This window comes from Canis lupus, chromosome 5, assembly GCF_011100685.1.
Source record: "Canis lupus familiaris isolate Mischka breed German Shepherd chromosome 5, alternate assembly UU_Cfam_GSD_1.0, whole genome shotgun sequence".
Classification (NCBI taxonomy): Eukaryota; Metazoa; Chordata; class Mammalia; order Carnivora; family Canidae; genus Canis; species Canis lupus.
The window spans coordinates 12,314,190-12,335,008 of record NC_049226.1 but is presented as its reverse complement, the minus strand read 5'-3'; the positions used below and the strand labels follow the sequence as shown (position 1 = coordinate 12,335,008).

Genomic DNA, 20,819 nt, shown 5'->3' with positions numbered 1-20,819 from the left:
TTTAATCTGCAGCGGATGCTGTGTCAGGTTGACTCTAATTCAAGATTGGTGTGTGCTTTGTATCTTAGCGCCAAAGCATGTGGGAGGATGACGGCCGTGAGGCAGTGAATGCAGCCCGTTGTGTGGCTCTGAGCTCTCAGGATGACCATGTGGTGCCCTGGCATTTCAGTGGGGCCAGAGGGGGTGGATTTCTCTTCTTTTTTTTCTGGCCATACACAGTTTAGAGCCTACCTCTTCCAAGTAGCCTCTCCGAGTGGGCTCTTCTCCATGCCACATGTATATTTTCACTAACGTTACACATTTGGTTGGTTGGCATTATTTAGTGTGTGGGTAGAGGTGCCGTAGCAGTGAGTGCTGCCCGTAGTCAAACAAATCAAGCAAGAATGCTCGTACTGTTTTAGTGAACACCCTGCATTGCCCATTCACCACTTGCAGAGCTAGGGGGATGTGTGCACATACACACACAATCTGTTTTTGCCCTCAACATTTATTTTTTTCATAGCGTCTTAAAATCCTGAGACTGGAAGCTATTTTATACATGGTAAGGTTTATCCTTGTTATTTACAGACAAGGAAATTGAGACCTAGACAGGAAAGGGGCATGGGTGCCAAAGGCCACAGAGCTGGTTAGGGAGCGTAGGAATTACCATACGGATTTCCAGACTATAGTCTAGGGCTCTCTGTACACCTCACCACCTAAAGTGCTCAGGCTTTATACGTAAATAAACATAGATTTGCTAGATTGGTAGCTTACAGTGTGAAAAAGCAATTGACTTAGAAGTCATTTGCAGAGAAAGTCTCGAACTCAGGTCTTTAGATTCCCAGACAAGAACCATTCTATGGCAGAGGTGCTGGGGTAATGTTCAGATGAACTTAAAATGAAGGCTGGAATGGAAATAGTTAAATAATTCTCTGAGTTCCATGCTCTGTAATTTCTGACACCTTCAAGCCCTGACCCCATCATCCCCAAGAAGACTGCTGGTTGTATTCTTCTTAAAAATGTCAAGAGACCACAGAGAACATGGCTCAGAGTGTTCTGAGACAGCCCACTGAATAGATATTCCAACACAACACTTCTGGTCACCATAGTTAATTACTTCAAATGTGCAGCTTAAGTGTGGCTCATGATTCAGACCAGGACCAGTTCCTGGAAATTGGGCTTTGATAATGACAGCTTTGGGAGGCAAGAGTCACAGTGAGGGGGGCGGGGGAACAGCCCAGTAGGGTTCCAGGCCATTGGTACCGCATTGCCACGGCCAGGGTAAGCAGGAAGAGAAGTGGGCGTCTGGAACTGACCACCTCTGGCCCCCTCATTGCAGAAGCTCCAGTGTGCCTCCGAGCAGGAGCTGCCCAGGGCTGCCCACTCCAGCATGTTGTTTTCATTGGCCTTCCCTTGGCAACACTCTGTATGCTGGAATGTTCTTCCTATCGACTCTCGGTATCCTTTCTTCCAGCTAAACTGGCCTGTTTTGAGTTCTAACACTGTCTTCTGCTTTCCTTTGTGATTATCAGGGTCTCATTCATTGGTCTATTGAGGATATTATCATTAATAGGGAGAATTTATATTTTGTAGGATTTGCCTATGTGTCAGTCAGCTAGGGCCGCCATAACAAAATAACACAGATTAGGTGGCTTCAACAACAAATTTGTTTTCTCAGAGTTCTGGAGGCTGGAGGTACAAGATCAAGGTGAGTTTCTCCTGAGGCCTTTCTCCGGCTTTCAGAAGGCCACCTTCTTGCAGTGTCATCACGTGGCTAAATTTTCTCTGTGTGCAGGCATCCCTGACATTATCTCTTCTTATAAAGATACCAGCCATAGTGGAAGAGGGCCCCACCCTTATGATTTCATTTAACCTTAATTACTTCCCTAGAGACCCTATTTCCAAATACAGTCACATCAAGGGTAAAGACCTCAACATACGAATTTTGGGGTGATGCAAGTCAGTTCATAACAACACTGTGGGTTGTTCCTCTCTGATAAAGAGAAGAACAACCAGCTCTACCCCCCTCCGACCCCCACCCCAGTGGCAGCACACTCCAGGAGCAAAAATGTTTCAGACAAAGACTTTACTCCTCAGTACGTATCTCCTAGACTGCTGGCAAATAAAACTAGATGTGAACAACAGAAGATCTGTGTCTCCGATCTCCGTGTAGTGGGTAAACAGGGTAATAAAATCCCAGGATAATGACTCTAGGAGCTGGGCAGGTGACACTTTCAAGTAGGGGCAGGGAATTACCAAGGTGATGTGCCCACATTCCTCAGAAGCCCACCAGCCATTTTGTTTGACAACTTAAACTTCATTTAAAATGAAGATGTATATGGATATGTATATTACATGTAAATGTGAGTATGTTGGGGGGGGAATTCTCTGTCACTATGAGTTTTGAGAAGGTTACAGAGAGTTCACAAATTACTTCAGAATGCTTACAGTTATGAGCTAAGTTGTGGACTGAGAGGCATGCTCTTCTGCAGTGAACCAGGCATTACCGAATCTGGCACTGTGTAGCAGTAACAGCTAATATTTATTTATTTATTTATTTATTTATTTATTTATTTATTTATTTGATTTTATTTATAAGATTTTATTTATTTATTCATGAGAGACACAGAGAGAGAGGCAGAGACACAGGCAGAGGGAGAAGCAGGCTCCTAACCCCATTTTATAGAGAGAAAACCGAGGCATGGTTTGCTCAAGGTCACACAACTACTAGGTGGGGAAGAGGTATCTATCTGTTTGATGTAAGAATCCAGATGCAGGTACACCTGACTGGTTCAGTGGCTGAACGCCTGCCTTTGGCTGAGGGCATGATCCCAGGATCCTGAGATTGAGTCCCGCATCGGGCTCCCTGCAAGAAGTCTGCTTCTCCCTCTGCCTGTGTCTCTGCCTCTCTCTGTGTGTCTCTTGTGAATAAATAAATAAAATAATAAAAAAAAGAATCCAGATGCATTTGTAGTTCATCTGAATAGACAATACAGAAATACCTAGAAATGAGAAACAGAGCTAGCCTGTGTGGTAGACTCAGTGCTTTGGTATAAGAATGAGGTGATGGGTTTGAGGGTAAGCTGTTGGAGAAAGCTCTGTAAAAGAGACGTTACTCAAACCAAGCCTTGAATCATAGATTGAATTTAGGCAAGTACAGAGGTGGGGAAAGAGTCTGCAGAACTGGAGGTGGAAATGAGAAATGGAAAGCAGGAAGATTAGCAGGCCCATGACTGAATAAAAAGGGCGGTTGTGTTCATGTTTGTCATGAACAGCACTGGACTCAATCTTGAAGGAGGGGGAGCAAAGCTTGAGTTGAATCTCGGAAAGAGTAGGATTTGGAACTAGTAAATTTTCACGGACAGCAGGTCACCCGAATCCTGGGAATGAGATCTCCAACTGGTGGGAATATTGACTATTGTATATTGAAATTGTTTGAATAGCAAATAGCTGCCAGCACTTCTGCCTTCTGAAAATAATAACTATATGTCAGGGAAGTAAAAGAAAAAAAAACAACTCTTGACATTTTTGTAGCTTTGCCCTCTCTTGGGTGCAGATGGACTTGTATAGAATTGTTCATATTTACAGTGGGGCCATAGTCTGAGGGAAAGTGTGAGTCACAGTTCAATGCCTTCTTTGAGTCAGAAAAAAAACTTTCTACACAATCAATCATCTGGATGTTCTCACTAAAAAACTTGTTTAAGATTGTCAGCTCAGACTTTGAGACTCTTGTTACACATGCTGAATTACCTTCAAGTCATTTAACTCCTGTTCATCAAATGAAGATGTATATGAAGATGGCCCTGGGATTAATTATTTTCCAACACACTGTGTCTTCTTTCTCATGAGTTTACTTGATCAACTGCTCAGTTGTGTCACTGAATATAGCTCTGTGTTTCTAGCCAAAGGCAGTTTCTCATGTGTTCCTGGGTCTTTTATGTAAACCCAGTGGTTGTGTTGGTTTTTTTCTCTGCTCTGGATTTATCCTTCCTTAGGAGATGAAGTATCAGAAGAGAATGGAGGACTTTGGCAAGAACTTTTGTCATATGGTCATTCTGAACAGAAAATGAAGCGGTATCAGAAGTATCAGGAGTAAGTTGACTTTGGAATGAGAGAGCACTGGCATTGATCGGGTGTGTGGACAGCCTAGAGAGGAAAAGCTGGCCGGGAAATTCTCAAAATTCCAATCCCTGGGGTAAATCTTCAAGGGCTGAGTGCTGACAGATTGGTAGGCTTTGTGACTTTACCAAGATGGAGTCATGGAATGCCAGCACGACCTCAACCTGTCATTCTATAAACTTGACAATACCCAAATTATCACAGCATCATCTACAAACATTTTCTGAGCACTTCTTCCTGTTCCTGGGAAGGGAAATATCAAGAAAAATAAGTGATGGGCCCAGTATAAAAGTATGATCATGACTTACTTTGGAGGCTTGAACTAGCTCATGAAAACTAATACATAATAGGGCTATGTATAGCTAAGTCCTAAACAATCACACAGAATCCAAGGGTTCTCAAATAATGTGCTGTGGATTTTCCAAAGGACCGATTTTCAACTCTATTCCTGGAACTTCTGAGTTTGGGCCTTTGCATCTGGGTCTTTTGACAAGGTCCAAATCCACTAAAGAACTACAGGCAAAGAGGATAATAGCAGAGGGGAAGATCCTCATGGGTCTGGGATATAAGGGGAGTTCCCAGTGCTGAGCACAGAGCTGAGAGTAGACAGTTGGGGTGGAGCGAGGGACTTAAAGGGAGTTGATAGATCCACTGAGTAAATGTCTGGATGGCTTGTAGATATGTTCCAGTCTGTGAGAGCAGGAGGGTTAGAAGTGGTTTAATTCCTTCAAACAAGGGCCCTGCCAGAGAAGGCAATTTGTTAGAGAAGCAAGTGAAGGGAAGAGGAAAGTGGGTCTTGGATCTTAGTTGGGTGCTCATCAGCTGAGGCCCCGGAAGGGAAGATGGTGGTGGGCACCTATGTCCTGTCTCCCTTCCTGTCTGCTCAGTAAAGCCACGAGATTTCTAGCGCAAGGCAGGGTGCACTTCAAACAAAACACTAAGATTAGCCAACGCACTTACCTCCCCCAAAGGAGCTCACTCACCCAGAGGAAGCCTGACAAATGATCATGTAAAATATTATGCTTTTAAGAAGGTCCCTTATATCTCTGAGAGTCAATATAGTCCATTATGTCAGTTCCTATCCACTGGCTTCTTTCTCAGCTACTTATATTTCCATTTAGTCGAATCTTAAGCAAAGCTCACCAAGGTCCAGAAAATTAGAGTTATCGGAGACTCGTTAGTTATCTTTTCTAAAATCATCTATCTTTTTCATTCCACTCAGGGCCTGGCAGTTTGTCTCTTGCTTCTCACTTCCTTCTGAGCCTCTCCTGGGTGAGATCCTACCCTTTCTGATGTTCCCACTCCTGTCCTTTTGACAGTATCTTTTCCTCCATTGGTCTTCCTTCCTGTTTCTGTTCTTTTTGTATGTGGGGAGGAGGGAGGAGGGCTGAGGGAGGGAATGAGGAGGGGAGAGAGCTGGCCTCCTATGCTTCTCCTGCACACTCTCATTCGACTTTGCTCCCTCGTACCATTCTGTTTACATTCCATACCTTGCACACCCTTGCCTGTCCAACCTTCCTTAAACACCACTCAGAATCACAGGAGAGATGAGACAGGTGTACATTGACGCAGAGATAAACTGATGGTGCCTTGAAAGATAAAGTCAGGGAGGAGGAAGAGAGATAGGAGAGAAAGAAGGGAAGGCTGCAAAGAAAGGGATGGGAAAGACCAATATAATAGTAATAACAATAACAACAACTTCTGTGTATTAACTACTTAATATGTGCCAGGCAATGTGATAGCATTATCCTCACAATGTTCCTTTGACAGTAGGTTATTTCTTCATTTATAAAATGGAGATAATAAGACGCCCAGGAGTTTACCCATGTTTCTCAAGGTCATATTGCTAGCGTGAGGCACAGCTGGAACTCAGGCTTTGTCGGTCTTGCTCCATTACCTCATAGAGAAGTAAGCAGGTACTTTTTTTTAAGGCTTAAGCTCAAGATATATTTTTAAAAGATTTTATTTATTTGAGAGAGACTGTGTGTGTATGTGTGTGTGTGAGGGGCAAAGGGAGAGGGACAAGCAGAGTCTCCACTGAGCAGGGAGCCCGATGCAGGGCTTGATCTCAGGACCCCAAGATCAACACCTGAGCTGAAGGCAGACACTTACCCAACTGAGCCACCCAGGCACCCCTCAAGATATGTTTTTTAAAGAGAAAGTTTCCAAGATCTAAATATTTGACAACTGCAATTTTACACAGCCACTCTCACACATACACACACACACAGAGACACATATTCACAAATACACAAGTTAAGAGTAAAAGTTATTTATTTAATTCAATCATATTCTTTCGCTTTATTTCATAATCTTAGAGTTGGAAGGGGCCACAGGATTCTTGTAGTCTGATGGGAGGAATCTTTCTCCCACATTCCCTTTCTTACCTCTGTTTAAGTCATTTCAGGGTGGGGGGAAACTTGCTACCACAAAGACAGTCTGTTCCATTGTTGGACAGCTCAGATGTTTATATAATTATTCCTCCTAGGGTGCTGTGGGGATGATCTCAGAGTTGTCCAACTATTTTTGCCCTCTAAATTTACACAAAATACATCAAATTATTCTTTCTCAGGATAACTCTTCTTGTGTGTGTGATTGCCAAGAATTTCCACACATACACATGCACACACACGTGCATACACACACCTACACATAAGCAAACACACACACACAGAGCCGTAAAATCTCCTCTTCTCCAGCTAAGCGCCACTAGCTCTTGCAATTATGACTCACATGACATAATTTTCATCTTGCTTACTGTCCTCTTGACAAACGTTGCCATAAAATTAAGTATAGAGCTCAAAGTAATGGTCAGATCAGCACAACCTAGAGAAGGACTTTCCCTTCCTATTACAGAGCATTCTGCTTTCCTTGAGACAGCGTAGGTTACATCAGCGTTTTGACAGTTAATGACACTGTCAATTCATGGGCTTTCAAGCTAAGGTATGGATTTTAGAAGTATCTTTGTTACATTTAATCTTGTTAGTCTGGTCCTTGTTCTCTTCTGGAAAGATCTTTCTAGATTGTAATACTTTCATCAGGGGCTCTTCTCCCTAGCTTTGTATAAATCTGCAATTCGGTAAGAGTATTTTCAATTTTGGGGGCGCCTGGGTGACTCAGTCAATTAAGCTTCTGACTCTTGATTTCGGCTCAGGTCATGATCTCAGGGTCTAAAGATTCTCTCCCTCTTTCTCTGCCCTTCCCCCTCTGCTCACATGTGTGTGCACACATGCTCTCTTCCTCTCTCTCTCTCTCTCTAAAAAAAAAAGAGTATCTTCCATTTTGTTCATAATATGTTATTGAATATAAATAATTAAGTTAAAAATAGTTTTATGGTGTGATCTTCTTTTCTTTAATATACCTTTTATTTGGGGATGTTGATGGTGCAATCTGTTAAGTGTCTGGATCTTAGTTTCAGCTCAGGTCAAGATCTTAGGGTCTTGAGATCAAGCCCTCCTTTGGGAATCCATGCTCAGCAGGGAGTCTGCTTGAGATTCTCTCCCCCTATCACTTACCCCCACGAGCTCTTTCTTTCTCTGTCTCTCTCTCTCTCAAATCAATAAATAAATCTTTATAAAAATAAAATAAAATACTTTTATTTGTACAGAAATGATTCCTGGGATACGCCAAATGTTAATAGTCGTAATCTCGGAAGGATCATATTACCTATGATTTTTAACATGTGCCTGTGTATTTTTTTCTGATTTAATAAATGATTTTGTTATTTTAAAAGGAGTCCTTCTACCTGAAAATGCAGATTTATTCCATATCTTTTTGTTTTGGATATACAGTGTCTTTATTATTTCCCAATTGCCATGCATGTCTTAACTCTTCAATTTGATTCAGAACTTCTTGAGGACAGGGCAATGATACTTTCATTACCTCTCATGGCAGCTAGTATGGTGCTGGACTGATTGGTTTTCTTTAAATTAACTTGTCTTCATCCAGTGCTAAAGTCATGGTTTTTGTCTTACTTTAGCCTTGTTCAAATCAATATCCTAAAAGGATGGGAACATGATGTTTTAGCTATGACCTACACTTAAACAAATTAGGCTAATTCATTTACTGGTGAATAATTATTCACTATGCTAACAAATCTATTTAGCCAATTGAAAGCTGATTATTTTGATTTACCATGGTTGGTTGTTAATTGCACAATAATGGAATAATTTTGGTGAGAGAGGAATACTGGTGAGCCTTCCAAGTAATGATTTATTGAGACCAGCACTATGCTAAGAATTCCAACAAAGGTGCTTACAGCATAGTTAGGGAGGTAAGACTGAAAAAAAAAAAAAAAAGATGTCAAGTTGCCTATTGGAATGTTGGTCAGTGTTTAATATAGTCTCAAGGTCATTACATTTCTCTCTTCTATGGAGCATTTGGTTAAGAGGATTGAGGGTCAGGATAGGACTGGGTCCTCCAGTTGTAACCACTGGACATAATAAACTAAAATACACAGAGAAACTATTTATATAAAGTATTTCTATATATCCTACATACTTATTTCACAAAAATATAAATAGAAACTGCAATTTTTTTTATAAGGCAGAAATAATTTACCTTGGCCAAATAATCCCAGTCTTCCTTGCCACCCACACAATGTTGTGTACTCTGTATCTATGAAGTGTACTCAGTAGGCTATGGCTCTTCTTTCTTCCACCATTGTCCAGGGCACCCCAAGTTCCCATTTATCTGGGGTCTCTGGGAAGCAGGAGTCAAGCAGATCTTTTGTCCTTCAGTGACTATGCAGATTACCTGGAAACTCTGTTTGTGTCAAACCTGCATGTGGTCACAAACAGCAAAAGCTAATTGGATGTTCTATAAAATTCTGAAACTTCTGTGTAATTAACTTTTATATCCAATGGTTCACTCTAAAAGTTTGGCTACCCCTCCCTGGGTAAGGATTTTTTGTTGTATTTTCTTCTTCATCCCTATCATTTATTCTCATTCCTTGAAAGCCTAAAATGGCCTCGAAAACAAATGACTCTCTTTCCCCTACCACTCCCTTTCCCTCTCTTTCTCCCTCTTTTCCTCTTGGATTTATTCATCATTCTATTTAACCCTCTAAAAAATAAATAAAAGGAAGAATTATTACCTTCCCTTTAAGATGAAAAATTTGAAACTCAAAGAGGAAAAGAAATTTCCCCAAGGTCACACAGCTAGTGAGAGGCAGAGGGAAGGGTTCAAAGAGAAATTGTTCTGCTCCAATGCCAGCATCAGTCCCTTGACAAAGCAGTAGGTATGTGGGGGACAAGTACTTGGGACTTCATCTCCGTCTCTTTAGGACCTGCTATAAGTCTTGGCACAGGGCGATCACTAATGCATTTTCTTTGAATTAATTGAATTTTTAGTTTGGATTTTGGAACCCTGATCTGAGGGAACCTAAGAGATCACCCAGAATCTTGTTAAAATAGTTTCATAGTATCGTATAACGCGATAAGGGAGGAACTCCTCTGACAACCTAGCGGGGGTGGGTCCGGAGATATCCCTCCCCAGCTCTCCTTGCTTCTCCCACCACTCCCACACAGCACTTCTGGCCAGCCTCCCATTCTGTACAAGTCTGGGAGTGCACCTGTTTGTCTTTTAACTGACTTAATTTTTTTCTTTTAAACAAAATTAATATATCTTCATTGTAGAAAATGTAAAAAACCAACTTGGTAAAAAGAAAATTAAAAACCACACATCATCCCACTAACAGGAGATAATCACTACTATCTCTGCTGTACTTCCCACTATTTTTGTTATACGTGAATATCTTTTTTTAAACAAAAAATGCAACCATACTTTTCAAACTATTATAGCCAATTTTTCACTCAATAATATATTGTGTACATCTTGCAATGTCAATAATTATAGATAAACATCACCTGATTCCATAGCTTTGTCTGTGCTGGACAGATGGGCGGCTGGATCATCATTCATCAGCTGGTTCTCTGCAGATTAACATTTAGATCACAACTCTTTTAAAACTTTCAGACAAATTGTTTCTTGATAATGTCACTTGTGCAGACATTTGCTACGGGAGTGTCCAGTTTGCAGTTTGCGAGTTAGCTTTGCTTGAATCTGAGCCTTGCTACACCTCCACAATGGATATATCCACAGAAGAAGACAGCATTTGTGTGTGTGTGTGTGTGTGTGTGTGTGTGTGTGTAAATATCACGTTTAATTTGATACATTATAGTGAGAAGATGTACCTAGTGGTTCAGAGAGTACAATAAGTTCAGATGTAAGACATCATTCATAATTAATTTGACATATGCATAAATTCAGTTCCAATGGAGATAACATATATGGACATGTGTTTTTACTCAAGAAAATTAATATTTCAACAATGATCTAATTTTATGACCAACCAGGTAGTGCTTAGGTAACTGAAATAGACAATAATGTATTAATTTTTTAAATTTCATTTCTTATATATTCTCTTCCATGTCTTTTGGGGAAAAAAGTGAGAAAATTGTTTTCTACCTATGAATAATCACCTTCCTTAATTTTTGTGTATCAAATAGGACACTACCAGAAAAACAAACAAAAGGCATTTATTAGGGGGAACTAATTATAAAGGACTTGAAGAGATGAAACCAGGCAAAAGGGGGAGAAGTAACCCAGAAATTATTTACTGTTGGAAGGAAATATGGCTACAGAACAAAAGGAAAGGACTGGAGTTTCCAGAGTGCAGAAAATACTGCTGTGCTAGTTCATGAGCACATTGTACACAATGCAGTTGCTGTGGAAGATGTGACACTTAGTAGATATTGGAGCCATAGGATGGACCACCCAGCAGTGTTGACCCCATAGAGAGGGGAGCATGTGGTCACTACTAGAACCGCCAAGGAAGGACCGCTGCCACCAAAGCTGGGATCATCAAGGCAGTGCAGCCACTTCCAAGGTTGCTGCCAGAAGCAAATGGAGAGAAAGAAAACGAAAAATGAGGAATAATAATTATTTCCACTCATAATTTATTTTCTTTCTTTTCAAGATTTTATTTATTTATTTGAGAAAGAGAGCAGAGTGAGTGAGCAAGAGAGTATGAGTTGGGGTGGGGGGAAAAGAACAGAAGGAGAGGGAGAACAGACTCCCCCCTGAGCAGGGAGCCTGACACAAGGCTCAATCTCAGGACACTGAGACCATGACAGGAGCCAAAGTCAGATGCTGAGCCAGCTAAGCCACCCAGATGCCCCTCCACTGGTAATTTCTGATCTCCCGCCAGTGGCCCCTAATATACAGAAGACAGACAGCTGGAACAGTATGGGAGTATGGGAGTATGGGAGAATGAGGATGAGGATGAGGATGACAGTAGACGAATAGCTTACCCACGAAGAAGACATCATTATCTTACTACCACTTGGTGACACAGAGGAGGCTTCATGACAAGGCAAGAGTTCTGGTTGTGAATGGATCAGAGCCCTGGCATTCTCACCTGGAACTCTGGCAGGAATGTCAGGTAGGGAGAGTAACAATCAAAAAAGCTTTTACCAATTAGTGAAAGGGAATAAAGGGAAAGGAGAGAGAATGAGTGAAAATATCAGTGAGAGTGACAAAACATGAGAGACACCTAACTCTGGGAAGTGAACATGGGGTAGTGGAAGGGGAGGCGGGCAGGGGGTTGGGATGACCGGTGATGGGCACTGAGGGGGGTACTTGGCAGGATGAGCACTGGGTGTTATGCTGTATGTTGGCAAATTGAACTCCAATAAAAAATTTAGAAACAAACAAACAAACAAAAAAAACAAAAAGGCTTTTACCTTCCATACCCGGCTTCAAGTCATGGGGGAAGCAAGTGCCATGTTACTCGGTCCCGTATAAATGGGCTCTGGGATTTCTCTGTTAGTTATGGTAGTCCTTGGCATAGGAAGGGTGGTGAAAGGCATGGCCCTGGAGATTTGGAGAACCTAGTTCCAGTCAGCATGCTTAGATTTCTTCCAACTACACTATACTTTCCCTAATCTCACCTTCCTACTCCTAGGCTTCCTGAGATGGGCCTTGAGAGTAATCAAGGCCTGAGCTTAAACAAGACACAGAGTTCTCACAGGAGGTTATAGGCCCCAGATTTCTGACTCCAGCTTCTTGATCCTCCTCTTCCACCCTGATCCATGCTCCAAACCTCAGGCAGAGATGATGTTACGAGTCTTCATTTAGCTTCTCTGAATGACCACTGTCCCAAGGCAACCACACACAACTCCCATGACATGGCCAACTGGGTGGGTTGGAGGGGCAGAGAGTCAGTCACAGACTTTGGTCCAAGCTAAAATGTGTGTAAACTGAGGATAAGGGAAGGAAGTAGGGAGGCAGAAAAGAAATAGAGCTTTCCTCCTAACTTTGAACAACTCATACAAGGCCCTTGAGAGAATGAATGACTGCAGAAACCTCAATCCATTCATTTTGCATAAGGATGGCCTAATATGTGCCATTCATTCTGCTGAGTCTTTGGGATACTGTGGTGAATAATGACTGAAGAATAAGCTATAACATGGGAAGAATCACTCTTCCCTCAAACTTCTGTGAGACCCTACCCCCAGTGCCTTCTCCAGACCCTTGAACATCCTACAGTGTAAAGATGATTCTATTTTACAGATAGAAATACTGAGGGCTAGAGAGAATTATCAACTTAAGTTCCCATTGGCTGTTAAACAGTTTATCAGAATGGGACCTCTAAGTTGCAGGTTCCTTGATAGATATCATTTCCCTCCTCCTCATTCTCTCCCACTCCATGTTCCCAGGTAAGTGGAGCTGAGTGCCAGAATGTGATCATAAGTTTTTGGTATTGACCTATTGTCTAGTAGGTAGAGTCATTGATCTTGCAGTTTTTAACCTACAAGCCTTAGGGTGAGATATCTCTGACCTTATAGCAGATATCCCTGGAAGTCTACATAGAACAGATACCTCTGGCCAACACAAGTCATTTCAAGCTGTGATTGGCACTCTGGAGCCACTGTCTGGGATACCTGAGATATATTCTGTAGACACTTCTACCTGGGACAGACTCTTTGTCTCTCAGAGTGAGTGTAGCATAATGGACAGGGACAGGTAGCCGCCTCAGCAACAACAAAGTCTTGCCCTTGTTGTTGGTAGGGGACCTGTAGGAAGTTTCTGTTATCATTGTCATCCCCTTCCATTGGGTCTTGTGGTAACTGTAATTTGGTGGCTTCATGGTTTGTTCCAGAAAGCTCTGGGCTGAGGTGTTTCCCAGGATCCAGTTACTCACCATTTGGGCTAGACTTCAGAGGCCGGGGGTAGATCCTCAGTGGAAAGTAGACTCCCTCTCTCTAATTCTGGCATGGGTGCAGGATAAATGGACTTTTGTCCTATGATAATGGTTGACATTGTCATGAACAGGGTCCTGTGCAAATGATGGGGTTTGAAAATGTGGGGCTCAACTTTCAAGACTGTCCTGTGATTGCCCAGTGAAGAGATGTTAAAGTAGAGGTGGTTCTGGTTGACATGACCTCTCTTAAGACATCAACACATTTTGCCTGTGAGGGTGTTGGAGTTACTGTTTACCCTATTGGGTTAGACCTAATGGAAGAGGTCTGTCAAGAATTTGAGTGGGCATGAGGGTGAGACTTCCATGACACAGCTCCTTCACTGTCAACAGGTGTTCCATACCCAACTTCTTGAGCCAGGCTTGATCTCTGTTAGCAAGTGCTACCAGGCTAAGAGCAGCAGGGCTAGGTTAGTCAAGGACCCAGAGCCAGTAGCAGCATAAACAGCCACCCTGGCACTGGCCCCATACTTTATGGGAGCTCATGCCTTTTTTGCAGAACTCAGAAATGAATAAATAAATGGATTAGTAAAGGAACAAATTAATCTTATCCTTGCTCAGAAAATATGCCCTTGCTATGACAACTTCACAAGGATTCTAAGACCTTTTTCTTACTAAAGCATTCTCTGCCATGCCTTTTATATTTCTATGATCACGATGGGAGAAAGGAGCCAATGAGTCACAAAATCCTATAGGAATTCAGAGGAGGTAAAAAAGCATTATCTTGAGACTTTGAAAATATTTGGCACTTCAAGGAGATGTCGGCTTGAGAAGGCAGATTGACTGGGGGAGGTTATTTCAGGCAGGAAGAACCTCAAAAACAAAGGCATAAAACTAAGAAAGAACATGTTAGTGTGAGGATAGAAAACCAGTTTGGTTGAAACACATAGTGTTGTTGGAAACCATGAGAGCAAAGGTTATATAAAGGATGCTCTTGATGGATGGGGACTCTTCAATGTGAGATTCAGGATATGTCCCTTAATTCTATGCTTTTAGTGCCTCATTCAGAACCTGACACAGAACAGTCATCTAGTAAGTGTGTGTTGAGTGAGTGAGTGAATAAGTGAGTGGATAAATGAATACATAGATTAAAAAAATAAATTTTGATGGGAGAGAAAGTGGTCCAGTGGAAGCCAATGAGCCTAAAAGCATGGTGATTCTATTGACAGGAATGAGAAGTTTAGACATGGTAAGTTAGAGATAACAGTAGAATCTTCCAGTGAAAATTTCCCATAGGAAGCTATTTGGAATTAAGATCAGAATGTGTCCAGGGGTAGAGATCTGTAAGTGGTAATGACAATCGTAATTGAAACCACAAGTCTGGATATGCTCTTGAGGGCAGTTAGTGTAAAAGCTGGAAAGCAGAAAGCAAGGACTGAGCAGTGGGGTTTACACCTTAGGTAGTGGTAGAAAAAAAGATGAGGGAGACACCATGGACTTTGGAGAACCAGGAAAGTGGTGTTAAAGAATCCAATAGAGAGAAGAATTTTTTTTAAGCAGTGGAGTTGGTGGCTGTAACAATGAGGCAGAGCTCAGAGACTGAGTAGATTGAGAGTGGGATCGTTCTTTAGACAACCAAGGACACTACAGTCAGCAGGTGGAAGCAGTGTTGGGACCTGGTTGGGGATTGTTCTGTTGGAAAACCTCGAGGATAGAGAGAGGACAGGCAGCTGGGGTCAAGGAGATTGCTCCGAGGATGGGAAAGCATCTGCAAAGCTGAAGTTTGAGGCCTCCTATGTGATCTCTTGGGGCTGGCGATGGTAGTGTTCTCAGTCAGAGAAGATGGTCAGGAGCAAAGGAATGAAGAAATGTAGAATTAATTCATACTTGAGGTGAAGATTATGAGTTAGGTTTAGAGCAGTCTTAAGACTCTCACACTTGGCAGCTTTGTCAGGACAAACTTCTCACCTCCAATGTAAGTAGCCAAGCCAGTTAAGAGAGGATTGGAGACACCATCTAGAAAGGAAATCACTAAAAACCAATGATTAAAAAAAAAGTCAGGATCTCTATTTGAGGGATCAATGACTATTAATACCCTGAAGTATTTCTGAAACCTTTTGGTTTCTTGTAGTTTTTTCTGTGATGGTAGTGATGGCGGTCTTTTGGAGCAAGAGGAGGCAAGAAGGGAGCAAGGAGACTCACCCCTGCTTCATTGCCAGCCTTAGAGGGCAAAAAATGTGAGGATAGGGGTATGTTTCAGAAAAGGAAGAGAAGAGATAGCCACGAGCTGTTGAAGCCTATAGGAAACAAGGAAGAAGGATGTGTAGGAGCCAACACAGGACTGAAAAAGTTGCCTGAAGCCCAACCATCTGTCCCTCATATGAGACCAGTTGTAAAGCCAAGGTGGTTAACCCCAGGGCTTCAGAGTCCTACAGACCCAGAGACAAACTCTGCGTTTTCCACCCTCTGGGACAAATGACTTAATCCTCAGCTTCTCACCTATAAAATAATACATGATAACAACAACAACAAAATAATAGAATCTACCTCTTAGCGCTCTTGGCTCTTGTGAGGGTTAAATAAAACAATGTGCCTAGTATGGGGCTTGACATTCAAGAAGTGGTGGTTTCTAGAGAAGCAGGTTCTTAACAGCCACATATTAACTCTTTGGATCCCAGGAGTCCTATTGGATACATAGTGATTCCAGCACCATTTACCTAAGCTCTAGTCCTCAAGGCTGCTAAACAGACTGGGCACTAGAATACTCTCTGTGCCAGGTCATGAGAAGGGTATGTCAGTTGTTTTCCAGGATGGTAGGCAATCTATGGGGTGCCATTTAAAGCCAAGAAACTCAAATGAGACCCAAAGGAGAGAAATCTGCTAATGAGCCCATCAAGATAAAGAGGTAAGAGTGTCAGCTTCTGACCATCTGTCTTGTTCTGGCAGCTCCTGCTGTCCAGACCCCACCCCCTGCACCTCATCCGAAACTTGCCAATGCCATTGATTTGTATTAATCTGATTGAGGATTCATTATCCCAAGTACCAACCTGTCACTGTTTGCTTAGCTTGCATGAAATCAGAGCTACGCAAAAATCAATGTGTGAAATCTTTGTATCAACATATAAGAAATGAAAGGTTTCTGCTGGCAGATGCAGGTTTTTAGACAGATTAAAACTGACAAATTGGCATGATCCACGATGAAGGCAATGATGAGGCACAGTGAAATGTCAAAGGTTTTGAAAATGGCATGCTGAGGAAAAGAAACACGTTCCTGCCAGGGGAAAAAAAAGGAAAAAGAGACTCTTGTTTAAACCAGGCTTTTGGGTTTGCACAAGTACTGATGACTTTTTTTTTTTTTTTTGAAGAGCTAACCTGTTTTCAGCAAGGTTGGCATGGGGTTATTGTCCTTCTGTCGGAACAGTAAGAAAAACAAGGGGTTACTAACTTCAGTAAGGTTGTGGTGCCCAGTGACAGTGCCAGGACAGAACGGGGGGGGGGGGCTGGATGGCCACTTTCCCCAATCAGTGAATTCTCTGACTCTCAGATGGAGAGACTTGCACCTCTTGCCCCCCGTATAACTTCTCCCTCTAAGAGATGATTGAAGGAACTCCTCCTTTTCAAACAATTGCAAATCTCCAACAGAATTCTAAAGCAGACTGATGAGGGCAGACACCTGCATGTTTTGCACAATGTGTTCCCCAATTCAATTTACAAGACACTCATGCATTGGGGCTAAGTGTCTTAGCTTTGATTAAAAACACCTTTACTAAGGATGATGACCAACTTAACAAAGAAGAAAAAGCCACTTCTACTTATGACATACACTGCATAATGTGTACGTGTATATATACAATGCAACACAGCACTCCATAACTGTGGCAAAAATTCCTTTTAATTTGGATTTCCCATGTCTCACAGCATACTTGTGAACCATCTGCTTTCAACACCGTTGAATTGTGTATGCTTCAGGAATGCAAATTCTTTTTCTTTTTTTTTTAAATAGTAGCCAAGAAAGGTAAATATACTGCTACTGAAGAAAAAGGAATCTGATCCAAACAACCCCCAAACCACTAATAGCACATATTTGCAAAACTCAAAGAGAAATCATCTTTGGCAAATATGGAGGGTGGTACAGTAGAAAGAGGCTGAGCTCTGAAAGGAGACTTGATATTGAATCTTGCCCCTACTACTCATTAGTGTGACATTTAAAAAAAAAAGAAAAAAATATATCAATTCTCTATCTACTTTTTCTGATCCTGTAAAATAGGAATAAGATTTTCTAGGAGTTTTACCAGGATCAGATGAGAAAAGGAATGTGAAATATAGTACAACCAAAATTTTGCCTAGAATACAATAGACTCTCCATGCAGGTTTGTTTTCCCTGGGATCATTTATCATGTGAACAATTATCTGTATCCTCACCTCTGTCGACTAGAGTGGATACTATAGAAAAACTATATGATTAGTGGTTTGTTATTTGGTTATCAGTGGAGGCAGAAATATTTCCCAGCTCTACAGTGTTCACTCCTCAGAGCAATGAAGGCACAACCAAATAGTAAAATTGACCTTTGTTAGTGTTTGGCTGGTATTCATCTTCTATGGACCCTGACCCTGTTTACCAAATTCCCCCAAAACTTCATAACTTGAAACAATCATTAATTTGGCTCACAAAGTTGCAATTTAGGCTTGACTCTGCTCCATGTGGCATCACCTGAGGCAGCTCAGTTGGGGGCTGAGGCATCTGCTTCCAAGATGACTCACTCATGCGGCTAGTCAGTTGGTGCTCAATGTTGGCAGGGAGCTCGGCTAGGGCCAATGCTATGGGCTTCAGTTTCTCTCCATATGGGCCTTTCTGTGTGGCCTGGTCTTTCTCACAGAACAATGGCTTGCTTCCAAGGACAAGCATCTTATGAGGGACAGAACCAGGTAGAAGCTATGTCACTTTTTATGACCTAGACTTAGAAGTCAATAGTGTTACTTCTGTTATACACTGTTAGCTGAGGTAGAGGTCTGCCCAGGTGCATGGGGAAAGATCCTAGCACTACCTCTTGATTGGGGAGGGACAGGACATGTGGCACGGGAAATATTGTTACGGCTATTTTTGAAAAATTACAATCTGTCACAATTTTTTTTCCTGGTCTTTGATTACCATCTTGGTTCATTTTTGTTTTCTTTTGTTTTGATTTATTTTTTTAAGTTATTAAATTCCAGTGAGTTAACATACAGTGTAATATTGGTTTCAGGTGTATAATATAGTGATTCAACACTTCTATACAACCAATACTTGGTGCTCATCACAAGTGCACCCCTTAATCCTGATCAACTATTTCACCCATCCCTCTACCCACCTGCCCTCTGGGAACCATCAATTTTTGCTCTATAGTTAAGAGTCTGTTTCTTCGTTTATCTCCTTCCTCATCCCCTATGTTCATTTGTTTCGTTTCTTAAATTCCACATAGGGGTGAAATCATATGGTATTTGTCTTTCTCTGACTGACTAATTTCTCTTAGCATTAATATCCTCTAGCTCCATCTTAGTTCAAACCTTTATAACTAAATTTGCTGGAACTAGGACTTTTCTCCTCCTTTTGATTTGCTTTTCTATTTGATCTCTTCTTCCTTTCTTCTATATTGAATCCCAATCTTAAGTATAGAAAGGAAAGTTCTGATTATTCCCCTCCTTCATCCCCATTCTAAAATCCTCTTTGACTGCCTACGGACTATGGAATATGCTTCAAACCTCTTAACATGATGCTCAGTGATTCCATGTGCGTCATGATCTGGATACGATTTTCCAGGCTGAGCTTATTCTAGTCTAATACACACAGCCTAATGTCTCAGTGAAGTTAACCTAGATTCTATTTTGTCAAGGCAACTGTATGAGGTGGAAAAATCTTGGACTTGTAGACTTTGCACTCAGTCAGACCTGGGTTCAAATCCCAGCTCTGCCACTAGGCTGTCTCATTTGTAAAATGAGCTTTGTAATTCTTACCTTGCAGGATTGCTAAGAAGATTAAATAAACAATGTAGGTAAAGAGACTGGCACAGAGTAGATTTTAAGTGAATATGGCTGTCTTTATCTCTTTCCATGTTCCTTTGAAACATATAATATAACATAAAAATATAAAGTATCTTATTTCAGAGCCTGTCTGTGAAGACTGTCCTTCTGAAGCCTTGACTCCCCAGACTAATGCTTCCCCCTGTATCGCCAGCTTTGGGCCAAACAAGAGTCACGTGCAAGGTGGCAACACCTCTGAAGGCACTTGGCTGTGTGTCACTAGCCATAGAAACCCACATTGTGAGTTGGTGGCACCAATGCACAGGGTGAACTTCCTATGACTCCTAGTCTGGGCACCTTAAGTGACTTGTCATACACGGATAGAAGTGCATCTTGATTTACACGCCCTTGGAGATGATTGTGGTAGTGTGGTTTATTTTCCACAAATCCACACTGGGCTGGGCAGATGTCAAAAGCATTCCATGAGAGCATCCAGTAACTTTCCTCTAAGTGTCCTTACTCTTTGGGACCTGTTTACAAATCTCCAATCAATTAAGGCATTTTGGGGTTACTTCTAACATTTTGCCTAAATCGTTCATTTATTAATGCCATTAAATGTATACCTTTCGGATTAGATTTCCATTTAGCAGGCAATTTACTTAACCAGTCGATGGGAAATTTCCAAGAATTACAATCTCCCCATTTCCAATAATTTGTAGAGTCTTGGAGAGGTCATCATGCTCATCTATATTGGAAGCAACAGATCTATGGCAAGCAAGCCAAGTTATAAGACTTAACCTCTTTAGAAGTTATCCACACTAAGAATAGCCCAACATTACAGTGCATTCAATTTTTAATGGAGTTATGCTGAAGCTATTCTTCATTCCAGGATAGAATTTTCTTTAGTGCTGGCATCTTCCCATGTCTCTTGCAAGCCATCCGTCCATAGCCTCTCCTACAGCATTCCGCTATTTTACTGTTCCAGATAGTGCTTAAAAATCTGAAAGTCTGTGGAGACAGACAGTTTGGGCAACCACATTCAAAGACTGACATGTCTACGCTTATGGGAGGCTGAGGGCAGAGAAAGAATGCCCCTCTTGTCTTCTTCACCAAGCACTTTAACTTCCTCCATGAAACCTTTCCTAATTTAGCTCCATTCAGCTTCATTGCTTTATTCACTTCATAATATGAATAGTTGCTATTTCGACATTTATTTAGCTTTTCCTACCTGTCAGACCCTGCGCTAAGCACTTTATATTCCTTATCTCATTTATTTCTTAAAATAGCCCTGTGAAAAGGAATTCTTATTCTCATTTCATACGTAATGAAACTGAAGCCTGGAGGTGAGCAAACCAGTCCTGTGAGCACCCTGCAATGCTGCACACCACAAGGCTTTCTCCTGCTATCCACCCTGCTGCCAATTTCACAGTCCCTGGGACAGAAGACTTTATATGTGTTCATGTTTTTCAATGAGTCTTAATGCCCCTTTCTTTGTGTACCTGTTTCTTTGTTCCTTAGACTA

General features: G+C 41.6%; 1 protein-coding gene and 1 long non-coding RNA gene across 4 annotated transcripts in view; one reads left to right on the top strand and one right to left on the bottom strand.

Moving 5' to 3' along the window:
• The window catches only part of LOC106558787, a 181,464-nt gene that overhangs the window by 109,238 nt on the left and 51,407 nt on the right, over positions 1-20,819 (top strand). The window lies entirely within an intron of this gene.
• LOC111095803 lies at positions 8,671-11,503 on the bottom strand. Its single transcript, XR_005359135.1, has 3 exons — positions 11,412-11,503; positions 9,966-10,031; positions 8,671-8,877 (listed from the first exon to the last, which is right to left on the bottom strand). It is a non-coding gene; the product is annotated as an uncharacterized LOC111095803 (long non-coding RNA).